Raw genomic sequence first — 18,243 nt, forward strand, 5'->3', positions numbered from 1 at the left:
GCCCAGGTCTCCTGCATTGTAGGCAGACTCTTACTGTCTGAGCCACCATGGAAGTCTGGTTAACATAAAGTTCAAGTCCAATAGTGTATAAGCCAGGATAACTTTCCCATACCTCAATATGTGAAAATTTTTTCCATCAAGCAATAATAATGTTGAATTATCACATTAAATAACAAATGATAATTTACTGATCACAATCTAAGGAACGAATATTGAGCAACTGTTGAAATACATAGCTTAAAATTGCCCACATTGTGGACACAGGAGGGGAAGTTTGAGGGGTTGGGAGGAATTGAGAGAGTAGCATTGATATATATGCCCTACCATGTGTAAACTACATAGCTAGTGGGAGTATAGCACAGGGAGATCAGCTCAGTGCTCTGTGATGACCTAGAGAGGTAGGATGGGGATGGGAGGGAGGCTGGAGAGGGAGGGGATATATGTATGCATATGGCTAATTCATGTTGTTGTGCAGAAGAAACCAACATAATGTTGTAAAGGAATTATCCTCCAAAAAAAACCTTGAAATTGCTCATAGATCACTTTATCAGGAATGTTTCAATAATTTTTAGATACTCCTTTCATTTACGTTAACTTTTGTTTCTTTACTCAAATTATCTGTGTTCATTAAAATAATGTTTATGATCTATATAATGGCATCCCCTTAATTCTGAAAGGATTCTATGGGATTTTTACAGAATGTCTTATAAAATAAATGGCAAGATAATTGTTTGGTTAGCACATGGATGGTAATGATGGGAAAATGGAGTTGACATTAACATTAAAATATGTTTGGCAGTGGGATCTAGACAACAAGTTATAACAGCCAAAGAATAGTATCTAATTAACCCTAAAAACAGGAGAAAGACTGACTTTTCCCCTAGACTATAAACTAAAAAATGACTTGCTTTTAAAACCATCAAAAAGCTCCTCCTTCCCCAACTCGGTTGATAATAAGCCGCTGTCTATCCCAAATCTTGGTACTTACAAGGCTTTTACAGCAAATGAGAAAATAGTAAAGTTAATGCCCCTTAACAAAAATTTCATTTGCACCAGTTCATTCTGAGTATGACAAATCCATTCAATACACCCGATCTTTACACGAAAATGATTTAAAATGGACGATTACATGGGTATAGTAATTGAACTTTCCCCCTTGGCTATGAGAAAATCATGTCTTGAGTAATAAAGACTCCTTGAAACAACTGAATTTCAATACAAAGAATGACCTCAGAGGCTGGGGTTAATTTCTCACTTAATTTCTCCATTTTCTCCTGCTTGTCCCTCTCTTTTGGAGTTTCTTTCATATCTTTCCTGATGTCTCTGAACTGTTCCACTTTCCCACTGGAAGATGGGCTGTCCTTTCTGCCCTAAAGGACACATTACTCCACTTCTAAATGGGTTAACTTTGCCACATACATTTTTTTCAGTTAGTGTGTACCATATGCGCTTGATGCTAAAATATGCACTGGGAGTTTTTTACTTTCCAAAGTGTGGGGTTTCTGACTTCACTCTTTGATCTTTATAAAGCCATATGGTTTTTCTGACCTTGGGTAATGTAATTGAGGGTGTGCCAAGGCTGTTGGATATCCATCAGAGGTAACAGAAGGCTCTAACAGAGGACATAACACTACCTTCACCACCGGAAGCATCCTCATCTTTGTTCTTTTCGAAGGATCAGACAAGAGACTTGAATTGTTACCAACATAGCTGAATATCAAATTCCATGCTTATGAGACTAAAATATTCTTCCCATTGTTAGAATTTTCCCCTGGAAGATTATCCAATGTATATGTCAAATGTACAACCAAACCAGTATAATTGAGCAAGTCTAGCATTCTAAAACCTCCTTCTCTGACTAGGCAGATAGGATTCAGTTCAGTACTTTGACATTTTTCTGTCTAATTAAAATGTTAGGGTACTTGATTTCAAGGAGGCTGGGAAACCCAATCCAAGCTTTTGAGTTTTTATATAATTCTAAATTCTATTTTACTTTAGTCACAGCTTTGGTAATATCTAGTGCAGGGAACTGCAAAGAAAAATTTTAACATTGTGAGAAAGTAAGTAGCTTTACTAAAATATCAAGTATAGAAAAATCAGTTTGTATAAGTTGCCTGAGAAAAGTGAAAGTGTTAGTTGCTCAGTCACTATGTATTAATAATTTGACAAAAGATGCTGGCAGGCATCCAGGTTCGAGTATATTATGCTTTGTTTTTTCTATTTTCTGGATGGATAACAACTCTATCTTTTCCAGCCAGTGAAATTGAGATATTCACATGAAAAATTACAGCATATTCCATGCATTTTATTCTGTCCATGTTTATGCCTTAATACATCCCTATAGCTAGGCTGTTTGACAACAAATCATAGTGCATTCTTTTGGGTAAAATTCAATTCAATTCAGTTGCTCAGTCGTGTCTGACTCTTTGCGACCCTGCGGACTGCAGCATGCCAGGCTTCCCTGTCCATCACCAACTTCCGGGGCTTGCTCAAACTCATGTCCATCGAGTCAGTGATGCCATCCAACCATCTCATCCTCTGAGTTCCCTTCTCCTCTTGCCTTCAATCTTTCCCAGCATCAGGGTCTTTTCAAATGAGTCAATTCTTCGCATCAGGTGGCCAAAGTATTGGGGTTTCAGCTTCAGCATCAGTCCTTCCAATGAATATTCAGGACTGATTTCCTTTAGGATGGACTGGCTTGATAGCCTTGCAGACCAAGGGACTCTCAAGAGTTTTCTCCAACACCACAGTTCAAAAGCATCAATTCTTCAGTGCTCAGTTTACTTTATAGTCCAACTCTCACATCCATACATGATTACTGGAAAAGCCATAGCTTTGACTAGATGGAACTTTGTTGGCAAAGTAATGTCTCTGCTTTTTAATATGCTGTCTAGATTGGTCATAGCTTTTCTTCTAAGGAGCAAGCATCTTTTAATTTTCATGGCTGCAGTCACCATCTGCAGTGGTTTTGGAGCCCAAGAAATATAAAGTCTCTTACTGTTTCCATTGTTTCCCCATCTGTTTGTCAGGCAGTGATGGGACCGGATACCATGATCTTAGTTTTCTGAACGTTGAGTTTTAAGCCAACTTTTTCACTCTCCTCTTTCACTTTCATCAGGAGGCTCTTTAGTTCTTCTTCGTTTTCTGCCATAAAATTACATAAAATGTAAAATTACATAAAATGTTATATGAATTAAAATTAAATAAATGTTATCTGAATTTGAGAGTCATTTCACATGTAGAAATATAAGAAATTTCTTTAATTTCCAGGGCATACAATAAGCTTATTAGATAGAGAAAATTATTAAAAACGTGCTTTTCTCTTCATTTACAATTGATTCTCAGAGGGGCAAAGACAGGTGGAAGGGCCACAACCCCACATTCATATCTTCATTGAGGACAGTTTTTCAGAGCACAATAAATAAAATATTTTGAGAATGTGATTCCACCCATGAACTGTAAGTCTCAGGTCAAAAATAGATGCCATGCAATTTTACTAACGCTTGCTATATAATCATTCATCAATAATATAGCCTTAATTTTTCCTCCAGTAGTCATGTATGGATGTGAGAGTTGGACCATAAACAAGGCTGAGACCAAAAAAAATGAGCTTTCGAACTATGATGCTAGAGAAGACTCTTGAGAGTCCCTTGGACTGTAAGGAGATCCAACCAATCAATCCTAAAGGAAATCAACCCTGAATATTCATTGGAAAGACTAATGCTGAAGCTGAAGCTCCAGTACTTTGGCCACCTGATGCGAAGAACTGACTCATTGGAAAAGTCCCTGATGTTGAGAAAGATTGAGGGCTGGAGGAGGGAGGGGATAGAGGATGAGATGTTTGGATAGCATCACTGACTCAATGGACATAAATTTGAGCAAACTCTAGGAGATAGTGAAGGACAGGGAGGCCTGGCAAACTGCAGTCCATGTGGCAGCAAAGAGTTGCATATGACTTAGCAACTGAACAATCTTTCCTCTATGCCTTCATGACTTTTGAGAATGAATATGCTGTTGATACGAATTTTAAGGCTCACACCAGTATCATGAATGCCTTGTAGTGATCACACAAATTGTGATTTTGTGATTTTTTTCCCATCACACAATAACCAACAATTACCATTTGGTAATTGGTAATCAAACTTCCACTTTGGTAAATAAGGGAGCCAGTGGGTTGGAAGCATTTGCCTTTAGAAGATAGGTATGTAATTTTAAGAAGTTGTTTTTAATATTATTGTGATGTATTAGTTCTAAATAATGTAGAAGCAATTTGGATTTTAAGCATGTGGTCTAAGAAGGCTCAAGGGACAGTGTCCTTTAAAGAACTCAATATGCTAAACTAACATAAGTAACCAGGAGTTTAGGGAATATCTGCCCTAAGGGCTCTAAGGCTCTGTGTGTATTTTTCAAGGGAATACCCATGGGAACGTGCAGATCGATGGCTAAATAAATCCATGGCCTCTGACTTTGGTTAGAGTGAAAATACTCCACTGTCACGTGTTTGGTTCTCAGTTAGACAGAGGCTACTGGCCCATTTCAGCAGAGAATGGCTCAGCAGTAAACCTCTGTCCATGGGCTAACACACCTGTGAAGAAAGCTCTTTCAGAAAGTGACAGCAGGAAGCTAAGTGGAAAGAACCAGAAACTCCAGAAACAATCAGGTAGGCACAACAATTCCTGCCCCAACTACACCCACTGGGAGGCTTTAAACCCTGCAGGGGAGGTGGTCAGGAAGACGGTAGCATTTTCCATCATTGTGGAATCTGCTGAGAATTCAACCTGACTTTGAGACTTCTAGGTCTCATCTCCAGATCAGATTTAAAAACTGTTATCCCAACCACCAGAATCCTCCTACTGAAAAAAAAGTCATAATATGGATACCCTCAACCAACTGATTTATGATTTTGCCAATTCAGCAAAAGAAGTGTGTTTGATTTTATCAAATTGCAAGAATCCTCTGAAACCTTGATTTTTAAATCCTTTCTACATCTTTAATTTCTTTATACTCAAAAGAATGTCCTTATCAATAGATTAAATTGGGAGGTTGGATCTTAATATCCCAGCTGCTCTGTACAATAAAGTTAATATATGATGTTCATTTTTTTTTTCTTTCCCCACTGGAAAAACAATGGCCAGCAATTTGCCTTGAACCGCAAATCTGTTCTTTTGGCCAAGTGAGGCTATTTCTCAAATTTAATTGTAAAAAAATGAGCAAGTCGAGGATGGAAGATACAATTTTCTAGTAAGTCACTGGTTCCAATCCATGAGTTACTTATTCTCACAAATAATCCTCCAAACCAGTATGACACATGAACTGTAAGTCTCAGGTCAAAAACTGCCTTGTAAAGGCACCATTGATCATGTATTATCTGCTGGTGCTGCTAAGTCACTTCAGTCCTGCCCAACTCTGTGTGACCCCATAGACAGCAGCCCATCAGGCTTCCCCGTCCCTGGGATTCCCTGGCAACTGGAGTGGGTTGCCATTTCCTTCTCCAATGTATGAAAATGAAAAGTGAAAATGAAGTCGCTCAGTCGTGTCTGACTCTAGCGACCCCATGGACTGCAGCCTACCAGGCTCCTCTGTCCATGGGATTTTCTAGGCAAAAGTACTGGAGTGGGGTGCCATTGCCTTCTCTGTGTGTTAGCACAGGAAAAAAAAGTTTTAATCAGCAGCCATAGATTCTGTTCCTCCAGTAACAGAATTGATAAGAAATTTCTAACATTTACTTAGGCAAATCTTTTTCTTGTATCACATATATAAAGTAGAAGATCTCATTGTAATATGCATCATACTGCTATGAAGACTGACTAGTCACACACCTTTTGTTGTCATTGGAATGTCAGCATGTTATAATGTGACTTTTTAAAAAAAATCAAATCAGGATAAATTGGTGTTGAGCCTTGTCTTGAGTAAATTATTCCAAGATCTATATACCTCTCTCACACAGGTTTTCTGTAAAAAGAAAGAGAGAAATTAAAAATCTGTAACATCTCTTTGTTAGGAGATTGTGTAAGTTTCTGTTGTAAGTTTTTATCAGAAAACATTGAAAAATGCAATCTCTTGGTGCCTCGTTTAGTTAAGAGTTTTAGTTGGGTGTCTCCTTTGCTCTTTCCTCAAATTAACTAAAAGGGTTGTGAACGAAGAATTGTTAATAATCAGTGTGATTAGCAGGGTCCCCTGGCCCTTTCCCAGCACCCACCTTTTATGAGCAATTCTCTGGTCTTCTTCATAAAACTAAATTGTGGGTTGTGGATAATGCCTTGGCCCGCCCGTTTGACAGATGCACAGGCTAGTTTTGTGGTGGGGCCAAGGGGCTCACTCGTGAGCTGGGGAGAGAACAAAGTGGGAATAACACCTAAAAGTCCCTAAAACTGCCTTGGAAAGGCACCATTTATCATACCCTTGAAGTGCATATCCATTTTTTTGGTGTCTTGAAATGTCCTTCTCAAAGACACTCTCTTTTAATGGGTGAGGAAGAATCCTCATTTTGCTAAATCCTGAAAGAGTAGACCTATGGATTCATTTAAAGTCTTATTACTAGTAAAGGCTTAAGCAATTTATCTGATTATAATGAATGACTAATTGACTAAGTAGATAAAGAACATTCTAATGTGATGTCGAGAATACCTCCTAGGTAGATAGCTAGGTAGATAAAGCAAATACTGCTTTATCATCACCTCCTTTCCTATTTTTTTTTTTTTTTTGCTTTTATCTCACTAAGTAGATTTTATTACCTTTTAAGGAAATCAAACACCAAATATCATTATCATCTTTGAGCTGCACATATTATTAAAAGGGCAGAAATACTGATACTGGGGATAATTTAGGAGATATGGCTTATTCAGAGAGAATGATTTGAGATACAAATTGCTTTCTAAAGTCTACATTTATAAACAATTGGTAATGATATTTCTAGCTAATTTCACCCAGGTACAACTCGAGTCACTCATATTACCATTTGGCACTCATAAAGTGGGTGGGTTTATTTTATTTCTATCAATAATCACTATGGATGCATTTACTCATTGTGAAATTCATTCTAACTGGATTCACTAGTTTATGTAGGATGTTCTCAACTCTTCAGGTAAGAACTTAGGAATCATTTCATTTCCTACTTTTAAAAATGAAATTTGCTTGCAGTTAATAACACAGTACAATATCTGAAAGATATGTGAGATTTTTTGGTTCTTTGAAAGATAGGAAATCACTTTTAAAGAATGGGTTAATGCATGGGTAAAAAGCAAAATACTCATCCAATTTTAAATTCTACTCAAAACCCACAAAGCCTTGAGCTTCAACATGAGATAATGATTTTGTTGCTTTCCTTAAATAATTTTTCCCCTTTCTCCAATGATTTTTTTTTTTTAAATTCACTGATTCATAGAAAACAACTCCAGATCTGTAAGCCTTAGGTGATCATTTTAAAACTAGTTGAAGGGAGAACTTGACTCACTCATCTTCTTTTTCACTTGTTTTTGCTCTTTGGGGAACAAAGGTAGTACAGGGTTGTTTGAGGTGGTCCAGTCCTATGACTTTGGAAGTGAGCACATCTGAGTGCCCAGAGAGATGAAGCCAGTCACCCAGAACACACCAGACACTTCACAAAGTCCAGTGGACAGTCAGGCCTTGAGTCTGGAGGACAGAGGGCCTGCATCTGACACTGACCTTATCTTTTTCCAAACATAATGTGGTAACTTATTATTGGGTGTTCCTGGTGGATCAGTGGTAAGAATCTGCCTGCAATGCAGGAGATGCAGGTTCGATCCCTGGGTTGGGCAGATCCCCTGGAAGAGGGCATGGTAACCCACTCCAGTATTCTTACCTGGAGAATCTCATGAACAGAGGAGTGAGGCAGGGGTCGCAGAGAGTTGGACATGATTTAGTGACTGAACAACAACTTATCCTTATGCTTCTTTATTTTTTAAAATTTATTTTAATTGGAGGCTAATTACTTTACAATATTGTGGTGGTTTTTGCCATCCATTCACGTGAATCAACCATGGGTATACATGTGTTCCCCAGCCTGACCCTCCGTCCTACCTCCCTCCCCATCTCATCCCTCAGGGTCATCCCAGTGCACCAGTCCTGAGCACCCTGTCTCATGCATGGAGAAAAGACAAATCTCTTTAACAAGTGGTGCTGGGAAAACTGGTCAACCACTTCTAAAAGAATGAAACTAGAACCCTTTCTAACACAATACACAAAAATAAGCTCAAGATTGATTAAAGATCTAAATGTAAGACCAGAAATAATAAAACTCCTAGAGGAAAACATAGGCAAAACACTCTTTGACATAAATCATAGTAGGATCCTCTATGACCCACCTCCCAGAGTAATGGAAATAAAAGCAAAAATAAATAAATGGGACCTAATTAAACTTAAAAGCTTTTGCACAATGAAGGAAACTATAAGCAAGGTGAAAAGACAGCCTTCAGAATGGGAGAAAATAATAGCAAATGAAGCAACTGACAAAGAATTAATCTCAAAAATATACAAGCAACTCCTGCAGCTCAATTCCAGAAAAATAAGTGACCCAATCAAAAAATGGCCCAAAGAACTAAATAGACATTTCTCCAAAGAAGACATACAGATGGATAACAAACATATGAAAAGATGCTCAACATCACTCATTATCAGAGGAATGCAAATCAAAACCACTATGAGGTACCATTTTTTTTTTTTTTTTGCTTTCACTCAATAAGTTTAATGACAACACTCACACTCAATAAGTTTAATGACAATACTCAATACAATGGAGTACAAAATAGGATAACACACCTTCGGGTAACTGACATGTCCTTTATTCCATGTTGTCCTATTAGAGTTTTATTTACACCAATACTGTGATATGCTTAAGATATAGATCAGTAAATAAAAATATTAAAGATACCAGTACAGAATATTCATTCAACAAATTAAAGCAAAAACCAAAGCTCTGGAACAAGACAAGCCTTAACCAAAAATGTTTGGATGTACCCAGGGAACTCCTCTTGTGAGCCATATCCCAGGTCTCTGGTCTCAGTGACCCTATTTAATAAGCACATCAACCAAGAAAGGCCAGCAAAAGGTTTTAAGAGGTAAGGAAATGTAGACTTATTCTGTAATACGCAAAGTGCTCATTTCAGTAGATCCATTAAGAGAGAACATCTGAGAAAGATCATGAATAAAACTCATTCTGCCCAAATTGTTAGACATAAGTTTTTATAGCACTATGTTAAATCTATATAAACAAGTTCAAATTTTTTAGTAGTTTCTTAAACTTTTAGGACCACAGATAGCACCTTATTAACATTTGAACAACTGTTTCTATTATAAAGGTAGTTCATGTATGCTTATGTTAATAAACATTAGAAATTGTAAAGGGTTTTCTATAATTTCCAGTTTTTAAGGGAATATCCACAGTGTTCTCCATAGTGGCTGTACTAGTTTGTATTCCCACCAACAGTGTAAGAGAGTTTCTTTTTCTCTGCACCCTCCCCAGCATTTATTGTTTGTAGACTTTTTGATAACAGCCATTCTGACTGGCATGAGATGGCACCTTATTGTGGTTTTGATTTGCATTTCTCTGATAATGAGTGATGTTGAGCATCTTTTCATGTGTTTGTTAGCCATCTGTATGTCTTCTTTGTCTTCTTTGGAGAAATGTCTATTTAGTTCTTTGGGCCATTTTTTGATTGGGTCACTTATTTTTCTGGAATTGAGCTGCAGGAGTTGCTTGTATATTTTTGAGATTAATTCTTTGTCAGTTGCTTCATTTGCTATTATTTTCTCCCATTCTGAAGGCTGTCTTTTCACCTTGCTTATAGTTTCCTTCATTGTGCAAAAGCTTTTAAGTTTAATTAGGTCCCATTTATTTTTGCTTTTATTTCCATTACTCTGGGAGGTGGGTCATAGAGGATCCTACTATGATTTATGTCAAAGAGTGTTTTGCCTATGTTTTCCTCTAGGAGTTTTATTATTTCTGGTCTTACATTTAGATCTTTAATCAATCTTGAGCTTATTTTTGTGTATTGTGTTAGAAAGGGTTCTAGTTTCATTCTTTTAGAAGTGGTTGACCAGTTTTCCCAGCACCACTTGTTAAAGAGATTTGTCTTTTCTCCATTGTATATTCTTGCCTCCTTTGTCAAAGAAAAGCTGTCCATAGGTAAGTGGATTTATCTCTGGCTTTCTATTTCGTTCCATTGATCTATGTTTCTGTCTTTGTGCCATTACCATGCTGTCTTGATGACCATAGCTTTGTAGTATAGCCTGAAGTCAGGGAGGTTGATTCCTCCAGTTTCATTCTTCTTTCTCAAGATTGCTTTGGCTATTTGAGTTTTTTTGTATTTCCATACAAATTGTGAAATTATTTGTTCTAGTTCTCTGAAAAATACTGTTGGTAGCTTGATAGGGATTGCACTGAGTCTGTAGGTAGCTTTGGGTAGTATACTCATTTTCACTATATTGATTCTTCTGATCCATGAACATGGTATATTTCTCCATCTATTTGTGTCATCTTTGATTTCTTTTATCAGTGTTCTATCCGTCAGTTCTATTCAGTTCAGTTGCTCAGTCGTGTCCGACTCTTTGCGACCCCATGAATCGCAGCACGCCAGGCCTCCCTGTCCATCACCATCTCCCGGAGTTCACTCAGACTCACGTCCATCGAGTCAGTGATACCATCCAGCCATCGCATCCTCTGTCATTCCCTTCTCCTCCTGCCCCCAATCCCTCCCAGCATCAGAGTCTTTTCCAATGAGTCAACTCTTCACATGAGGTGGCCAAAGTACTGGAGTTTCAGCTTTAGCATCATTCCTTCCAAAGAACACCCAGGGCTGATCTCCTTCAGAATGAACTGGTTGGATCTCCTTGCAGTCCAAGGGACTCTCAAGAGTCTTCTCCAACACCACAGTTCAAAAGCATCAATTATAGTTTTCTATATATATGTCTTTTGTTTCTTTAGGTAGATTTATTCCTAAGTATTTTATTCTTTTCATTGCAATGGTGAATGAAATTGTTTCCTTAATTTCTCTTTCTGTTTTCTCATTGTTAGTGTATAGGAATGCAAGGGACTTCTGTGTGTTAATTTTATATCCTGAAACTTTACTATATTCATTGATTAGCTCTAGTAATTTTCCAGTGGAGTCTTTAGGGTTTTCTATGTAGAGGATCATATCATCTGCAAACAGTGAGAGTTTTACTTCTTCTTTTCTGATCTGGATTCCTTTTATTTCTTTTTCTTCTCTGATTGCTGTGGCTAAAACTTCCAAAACTATGTTGAATAGTAGTGGTGAGAGTGGGCATACTTGTCTTGTTCCTGATTTTAAGGGAAATGCTTTCAATTTTTCACCATTGAGGATAATGTTTGCTGTGGGTTTATCATATATACCTTTTATTATGTTGAGGTATGTTCCTTCTATGCCTGCTTTCTGGAGGGTTTTTACCATAAATGGATGTTGAATTGTGTCAAAGGCTTTCTCTGCATTTATTGAGATAATCATATGGTTTTTATCTTTCAATTTGTTAATGTGGTGTATCACATTGATTGATTTGCAAATATTGAAGAATCCTTGCACCTCTGGGATAAAGCCCACTTGGTCATGATGTATGATCTTTTTAATATGTTGCTGAATTCTGTTTGCTAGAATTTTTTTAAGGATTCTTGCAACTATGTTAATCAGTGACATTGGCCTGTAGTTCTCTTTTTTTGTGGGATCTTTGGTTTTGGTATTAGGGTGATGGTGGCCTCATAGAATGAGTTTGGAAGTTTACCTTCCTCTGCAATTTTCTGGAAGAGTTTGAATAGGATAGGTGTTAGCTCTTCTCTAAATTTTTGGTAGAATTCAGCTGTGAAGCCATCTGGTCCTGGGCTTCTGTTTGTTGGAAGATTTTCTGATTACAGTTTCAATTACTGTGCTTGTGATGGGTCTGCTAAGATTTTCTATTTCTTCTGGGTTCAGTTTTGGAATGTTATACTTTTCTAAGAAATTTTCCATTTCTTCCAAGTTGTCCATTTTATTGGCATATAGTTGCTGATAGTAGTCTCTTATGATCCTTTGTATTTCTGTGTTGTCTGTTGTGATTTCTCCATTTTCATTTCTAATTTTGTTGATTTGATTCTTCTCCCTTTTTTCCTTAATGAGTCTGGCTAATGGTTTGTCTATTTTATTTATCTTCTTAAAGAACCAGGTTTCAGCTTTGCTGATTGTGGCTATGGTCTCCTTTGATTCTTTTGCATTTATTTCTGCCTTAATTTATATGATTTCTTTCCTTCTATTAACCCTGGGTGCTTTATTTTTCCTTTTTCTAGTTGCTTTAGGTGTAGAGTTATGTTATTTATTTGATTTCTGTCCTGTTTCTTGAGGTGGGCTTGTGTTGCTATGAACCTTCCCCTTAGCACTGCTTTTACTGAATCCCATAGGTTTTGGGTTGTTGTGTTTTCATTTGTTTCTATGCATATTTTGATTTCTTCTGTGATTTGTTGGTTATTCAGAAGTGTGGTGTTTAGCCTCCATATGTTTGCATTTTTAATAGTTTTATCCCATTCAGTTCAGTTCAGCTGCTCAGTTGTGTTTGACTCTTTGCAACCCCATGAATCGCAGCACGCCAGGCCTCCCTGTCCATCACCAACTCCCGGAGTTCACTCAAACTCACGTCCATTGAGTTGGTGATGCCATCCAGCCATCTCATTCTCTGTTGCCCCCTTCTCCTCCTGCCCACAATCGCTCCCAGCATCAGAGTCTTTTCCAGTGAGTCAACTCTTCACATGAGGTGGCCAAAGTACTGGAGTTTCAGCTTTGCCATCATTCCTTCCAAAGAACACCCAGGACTGATCTCCTTTAGAATGGACTGGTTGGATCTCCTTGCAGTCCAAGGGACTCTCAAGAGTCTTCTCCAACACCACAGTTCTTTGGCATCACTTCTTCGGCGTTCAGCTTTCTTCACAGTCCAACTCTCGCATCCATACATGACCACTGGAAAAACCATAGCCTTGACTAGACGGACCTTTGTTGGCAAAGTAAATCTTACTGCATCGTGATCAGAAGAGATGCTTGACATGATTTAATTTTTTTGAATTTACCAAGGCTAGATTTATGGTATCTAGATATATATGGTATCTAGATATATAGATAGATGTGACCTATCCTGGAGAAGGTTCCATGTGCACTTGAGAAAAAGGGGAAATTCATTGTTTTATGGTGAAATGTCCTATAGATATCAATTAGGTCTAACTGGTCCATTGTATCATTTAAAGTTTGTGTTTCCTTGCTAATTTTCTGTTTAGTTGATCTATCCATAGGTGTGAGTGAGGTATTAAAGTTTCCCACCATTATTGTGTTACTGTTAATTTCCCCTTTCATACTTGTTAGTATTTGCCTTACATATTGCGGTGCTCCTGTGTTGGGTGCATATATATTTATAATTGTTACATCTTCTTTTTGGATTGATCCTTTGATCATTATGTAGTGTCCTTCTTTGTCTCTTTTCACTACCTTTATTTCAAAGTCTATTTTATCTGATATGAGTATTGCTACTCCTGCTTTCTTTTGGTCTCCATTAGCGTGAAATATATTTTTCCAGCCCTTCACCTTCAGTCTGTATGTGTCCCTAGGTTTGAGGTGGGTCTCTTGTAGACAACTTATATAGGGGTCTTGTTTTTGTATCCATTCAGCCAGTCTCTGTCTTTTTGTTGGGACATTCAATCCATTTTCATTTAAGGTAATTATTGATAAGTATGATTCCGTTGCCATTTACTTTGTTGTTTGGGGTTTGAGTTTATAAACCTTTTCTGTGTTTCCTGTCTAGTGAAGATCCTTTAGCATTTGTTGAAGAGATGGTTTGGTGGTGCTGAATTCTCTGAGCTTTTGTTTGTCTGTAAAGCTTTTGATTTCTCCTTCATATTTGAATGAGATCCTTGCTGGGTACAGTAATCTGGGCTGTAGGTTTTTCTCTTTCATCACTTTAAGTATGTCCTGCCATTCCCTTCTGGTTTGAAGAGTTTCTATTGAAAGATCAGCTGTTATCCTTATTGGGATCCCCTTGTGAGTTATTTTTTGTTTTTCCCTTGCTGCCTTTAATATTTGTTCTTTGTGTTTGATTTTCATTAATTTGATTAATATGTGTCTTGGGGTGTTTCACCTTGGGTTTATCTGGTTTGGGACTCTTTGGGTTTCTTGGACTTGGGTGGCTATTTCCTTCCCCATTTTAGGGAAGTTTTCAACTATTATCTACTCAAGTATTTTCTCAAGGCCTTTCTTTTTGTCTTCTTCTTCCAGGACTCCTATGATTCAAATGTTGGGGCGTTTAACATTGTCCCAGAGGTCTCTGATGTTGTCTTCATTTCTTTCAATTCTTTTTTTCTTTTTCCCTCTCTGCTTCATTTATTTCCACAATTCTATCTTTCACCTCACTTATCCTATCTTCTGCCTCAGTTATTCTACTGTTGGTTTCCTCCAGAGTGCTTGCATTATTCATTATTGACTGACTCTTTTTTATTTCTTCTAGGTCCTTGTTAAACTTTTCTTGCATATTCTCAATCCTGCCTTAGGTTAGAGCTTTTCATGGGGAAGTTCTCTCTCTCTCTCTTTCCTCTCCGCCCCCCCGGCTATCCCGTGGTTTGTTTTGCTATCTCACATTTCAGTTCAGTTCAGTTCAGTCGCTCAGTCATGTCTGACTCTTTGCAACCCCATGAATCGCAGCACGCCAGGCCTCCCTGTCCATCACCATCTCCCGGGGTTCACTCAAACTCATGTCCATCGAGTCAGTGATGCCATCCAGCCATCTCATCCTCTGTCATTCCCTTTTCCTCCTGCCCCCAACCCCTCCCAGCATCAGACTCTTTCCAATGAGTCAACTCTTCGCATCAGGTGGCCAAAGTACTGGAGTTTCAGCTTTAGCATCATTCCTTCCAAAGAAATCCCAGGGCTGATCTCCTTTAGAATGGGCTTGTTGGATCTCCTTGCAGTCCAAGGGACTCTCAAGAGTCTTCTCCAACACCACAGTTCAAAAGCATCAATTCTTCGGCACTCAGCCTTCTTCACAGTCCAACTCTCACATCCATACATGACCACTGGAAAAACCGTAGCCTTGACTAGATGGACCTTTGTCAGCAAAGTAGTGTCTCTGCTTTTGAATATGCTGTCTAGGTTGGTCATAACTTTTCTTCCAAGGAGTAAGCGTCTTTTAATTTCATGGCCGCAGTCACCATCTGCAGTGATTTTGGAGCCCCCCAAAATAAAGTCAGCCACTGTTTCCACTGTTTTCCCATCTATTTCCCATGAAGTGATGGGACCAGATGCCATGATCTTCGTTTTCTGAATGTTGAGCTTTAAGCCAACTTTTTCACTCTCCACTTTCACCTTCATCAAGAGGCTTTTTAGTTCCTCTTCACTTTCTGCCATAAGGGTGGTATCATCTGCATATTTGAGGTTATTGATATTTCTCCCAGCAATCTTGATTGCAGCTTGTGCGTCTACCAGCCCAGAGTTTCTCATGATGTACTCTGCATAGAAGTTAAATAAGCAGGGTGACAATATACAGCCTTGATGTACTCCTTTTCCTATTTGGAACCAGTCTGTTGTTCCATGTCCAGTTCTAACTGTTGCTTCCTGACCTACATATATGTTTCTCACGAGGCAGGTCAGGTGGTGTGGTATTCCCATCTCTTTCAGAATTTTCCACAGTTTATTGTGATCCACACAGTCAAAGACTTTGGCATAGTCAATAAAGCAGAAATAGATGTTTTTCTGGAACTCGCTTGCTTTTTTAATGATCCAGCAGATGTTGGCAATTTGATCTCTGGTTCCTGACAGAATGCGGTCCACTGGAGAAGGGAATGGCAAACCATTTCAGTATTCTTGCCTTGAGAACCCCATGAACAGTATGAAAAGGCAAAATGATAGGATACTGAAAGAGGAACTCCCCAGGTCAGTAGGTGCCCAATATGCTACTGGAGATCAGTGGAGAAATAACTCCAGAAAGAATGAAGGGATGGAGCCAAAGCAAAAACAATACCCAGCTGTGGATGTGACTGGTGATAGAAGCAAGGTCCGATGCAGTAAAGAGCAACATTGCATAGGAACCTGTAATGTTAGGTCCATGAATTAAGGCAACTTGGAAGTGGTCAAACAGGAGATGGCAAGAGTGAATGTCGACATTCTAGGAATCAGCGAAGTAAAATGGACTGGAATGGGTGAATTTAAATCAGATGACCATTATATCTACTACTGTGGGCAGGGATCCCTTAGAAGAGATGGAGTAGACATCATGCTCAACAAGAGAGTCCGAAATGCAGTACTTGGATGCAATCTCAAAACGACTGAATGATCTCTGTTCATTTCCAAGGCAAACCATTCAATATCACAGTAATCCAAGTCTATGCCCCAAACAGTAATGCTGAAGAAGCTGAAGTTGAACGGTTCTATGAAGACCTACAAGACCTTTTAGAACTAACACCCAAAAAAGATGTCCTTTTCATTATAGGGGACTGGAATGCAAAAGTAGGAAGTCAAGAAACACCTGGAGTAACAGGCAAATTTGGCCTTGGAATACGGAATGAAGCAGGGCAAAGACTAATAGAATTTTGCCAAGAGAATGCACTGGTCATAGCAAACACCCTTTTCCAACAACACAATAGAAGACTCTACACATGGACATCACCAGATGGTCAACACCGAAATCATATTGATTATATTCTTTGCAGCCAAAGATGGAGAAGCTCTGTACAGTCAGCAAAAACAAGACCAGGAGCTGACTGTGGCTCAGATCATGAACTCCTTGTTGCCAAATTCAGACTGAAATTGAAGAAAGTAGGGAAAACCACTAGACCATTCAGGTATGACCTAAATCAAATCCCTTATGATTATAGAGTGGAAGTGAGAAATAGATTTATGGGACTAGATATGATAGATAGACTGCCTGATAAACTATGGACTGAGGTTCATGACACTATACAGGAGACAGGGATCAAGACCATCCCCATGGAAAAGAAATGCAAAAAAGCAAAATGGCTGTTTGGGGAGGCCTTACAAATAGTTGTGAAAAGAAGAGAAGCGAAAAGCAAAGGAGAAAAGGAAAGATATAGACATCTGAATGCAGAGTTCCAAAGAATAGCAAGAAGAGATAAGAAAGCCTTCTTCAGTGATCAATGCAAAGAAATAGAGGAAAACAACAGAATGGGAAAGACTAGAGATCTCTTCAAGAAAATCAGAGAAACCAAGGGAACATTTAATGCAAAGATGGGCTCGATAAAGGACAGAAATGGTATGGACCTAACAGAAGTAGAAGATATTAAGAAGAGGTGGCAAGAATACACAGAACTATACAAAAAAGATCTTCATGACCTAGATAATCACAATGGTGTGATCACTGAACTAGAGCCAGACATCCTGGAATGTAAAGTCAAGTGGGCCTTAGAAAGCATCACTACGAACAAAGCTAGTGGAGGTGATGGGATTCCAGTTGAGCTATTTCAAATCCTGAAAGATGATGCTGTGAAAGTGCTGCACTCAATATGCCGGCAAATTTGGAAAACTCAGCAGTGGCCACAGGACTGGAAAAGGTCAGTTTTCATTCCAATCCCAAAGAAAGGCAATGCCAAAGAATGTTCAAACTACGGCACAATTGCACTCATTTCACATTAGCTCCCTCAGATTGCTTCAGGGCATTCAGGCTGAGTCCTTACCCTAAGCAATGCAGCCTGTGCCTCCCTGTTCAGCCCCTGCTGGTGGTGGAGGCGAGCATCTGGGCTACTTCTCCACTGAGAGTTGCAGTTAGGCATGTAATTTGTGGGTTTTATTTATTTATTTTTCCCTCCTGATTTTGTTGCCCTCTGAGATTCCAAAACTCCCCACAGACCCCAGTGAGAGGGTTTTCTGGTGTTTAGAAACTTCTTCTCTTTTACGACTCCTTGCCCGGAATGGGTCTCCATCCCTAACTCTTTGTCTCTCTCTTTATCTTTTATATTTTGTCCTACCTTCTTTTGAAGACAATGGGCTGCCTTTCTGGTGCCTTGTGTCCTCTGCCAGCATTCAGAAGTTGTTTTGTGGTATTTGCTCAGTGTTCAAATGATATTTTGATGAATTTGTGGGGTAGAAAGTGGTCTCCCCGTTCTATTCCTCCACCATCTTAGAACTGCCCACCTCCCTTTATGCTTCTTTAATCTGAAAACAAACAACCTTGCAGGGTTTTTCTCTCTATGTAAAAGCAAATTTTTAAAAATAAAATTTCTCTGTTAATAAAATACCTTTATTTGTTTTTAAAATC

The sequence above is a fragment of the Bos mutus genome, chromosome 13 (assembly GCF_027580195.1).
Source record: "Bos mutus isolate GX-2022 chromosome 13, NWIPB_WYAK_1.1, whole genome shotgun sequence".
NCBI classification, from domain to species: Eukaryota; Metazoa; Chordata; class Mammalia; order Artiodactyla; family Bovidae; genus Bos; species Bos mutus.